This window comes from Scylla paramamosain, chromosome 29 (assembly GCF_035594125.1).
Source record: "Scylla paramamosain isolate STU-SP2022 chromosome 29, ASM3559412v1, whole genome shotgun sequence".
NCBI classification, from domain to species: Eukaryota; Metazoa; Arthropoda; class Malacostraca; order Decapoda; family Portunidae; genus Scylla; species Scylla paramamosain.
The window spans coordinates 7,284,445-7,286,944 of record NC_087179.1 but is presented as its reverse complement, the minus strand read 5'-3'; positions in this window follow the sequence as shown (position 1 = coordinate 7,286,944).

The window sequence follows — 2,500 nt, the reverse complement described above, 5'->3', positions numbered from 1 at the left end:
AGACAACTATCCCCTCTTCTTCAATGACACTCAACTGTCCCCTTCTTCTACACTGAACATCCTCGGTCTGTCCTTTACTTATAATCTGAACTGGAAACTTCACATCTCATCTCTAGCTAAAACAGCTTCTATGAAGTTAAGTGTTCTGAGACGTCTCCGCCAGTTTTTCTCACCCCCAGCTGCTAACTCTGTGCAAGGGCCTTATCCGTCCATGTATGGAGTATGCTTCACATGTCTGGGGGTTCCACTCATACTGCTCTTCTAGACAGGGTGGAATCAAAAGCTTTTCGTCTCATCAACTCCTCTCCTCCAACTGACTGTCTTCAGCCTCTCTCTCACCACAGCAATGTTGCATATCTAGCTGTCTTCTACCGCTATTTTCATGCTAACTGCTCTTCTGATCTTGCTAACTGCATGCCTCCCCTCTTTCTCTCACCCCTATTCTGTCCACCTCTCTAACGCAAGAGTTAACCAGTATTTTCAATCATTCATCCCTTTCTCTGGTAAACTCTGGAACTCCCTGCCTGCTTCTGTATTTCCATCTTCCTATGACTTGAATTCCTTCAAGAGGGAGGTTTCAAGACACTTATCCATCAATTTTTGACCACTGCTTTGACCCTTTTATGGGACTGGCATTTCAGTGGGCATTTTTTTTATTAGATTTTTGTTGCCCTTGGCCAGTGTCCTTCTTACATAAAAAAATAAATAAATAAATAAAAAAAACACCTACACACACTTAATTAAAAACATATATAGATAGATGGGTGGATATACATATATTCATATTTGTGTACATGCATACATACAGACAGACAAACACACAGACAGACTACCAGACAGACAGACAGAAAAACGGAAAAAAAATGAAAAGATAAAATAGCAAGAAAGACAAATAAATGTATAAATAGAAAGATAGACAGACAAACAGACAGACAGGCACACAGACAGATAGATCAGGAAGTTGCTGGCATCCACTCACTGATAGAGAGAGAGAGAGAGAGAGAGAGAGAGAGAGAGAGAGAGAGAGAGAGAGAGAGAGAGAGAGAGAGAGAGAGAGAGAGAGAGAGAGAGAGAGAGATTGATTGATTGATTGATTTATCTAGCTGTTAATGATGTTTTCTTCTTTCTTTTCTGCTACTATTATTTTATCCTCATCCTGCTTTAACTAGCAATTGAAAATTACAACTACTACAACAACAACAACAACTACTATTACTACTACTACTACTACTACTACTACTACTACTACTACTACTACTACTACTAATAATAATAATAATAATAATGATAATAATGATAATAATAATAATAATAATAATAATAATATTTTCCTTCTCTTCCCCCTTGAAATACTACTACTTTTTTCCTTCTTCTTCTTCTTCTTCTTCTTCTTCTTCTTCTTCTTCTTCTTCTTCTTCTTCTTCTTCTTCTTCTTCTTCTTCTTCTTCTTCTTCTTCTTCTTCTTCTTCTTCTTCTTCTTCTTGTCCTCCTTTTCCTCCTCGTCCTCCTCTTCTTATTTTTCCTTTTATTTTATTTTCCTCTTCCTCCTTTTTTTTATTATTATTATTATCATCGTCATCATCATCATCATCATTATTATTATTATTATTATTATTATTATTATTATTATTATTATTATTATTATTATTATTGTTATTATTATTATTATTATTACTATTCTTTTTCTTCTTCTTGTTCTTTTCTTCTCGCTCTTCTTTTCCTATAGCTACTACTACTACTATCACTACTACTCATGCTTTAAATCAATAATAACAATACGTAATAATATTTATTTATTTATTTATTTATTTTTGAGTTACATACAAATAGAAGCATTTCTCGTACACTGAAACTTCCTAACCTAACCCAACCTGATCTGACCCAACTTGGCCTTACAAGTGGGATGATTACTTATAAACAAAAAAAAAAAAAAACCTCCCTACAATCCTAGCCTAACCTAACCTAACCTACCCTTAATAACCTAACCTAACCTAACCGGACCCAGTTAACCTAACCTAACATACACACAAGAACAACTTTAACACCTGGGTGATTACTTAAATATTTAACTCCTGACATAACCTTTCTAACCTAACCTAGCGTCACATAACCTGACACAATCTTACCTAAGCTAAAAAAAAAAAAAGAAAGGAAAATGTATGAGGAAGAAATAGTTTCATAAAGTTTCCTAATCTAACTTAACGCACCTAATCTAACCTAACTAACCTCACACATCCTAACATACTTTATAAGAATAAATAAAATAAAATAGAAAATAAAAAAAGAAAGGAAAGAAAGAACAGTCAAACAATTACTTACAAAAAAAATAAATAAATAAATAAAAGTATCAGTAACAAACCAAACATACCTAACCTAACGTAACATACCCAACTGAACCTCACCTCACTGAGCTAACAAAAAATAGTAATATAAAATAAATACAGAAATAAATACATAAATAAATAAAAGGATAAAAGGAGTATTATATATGTATGTGCTT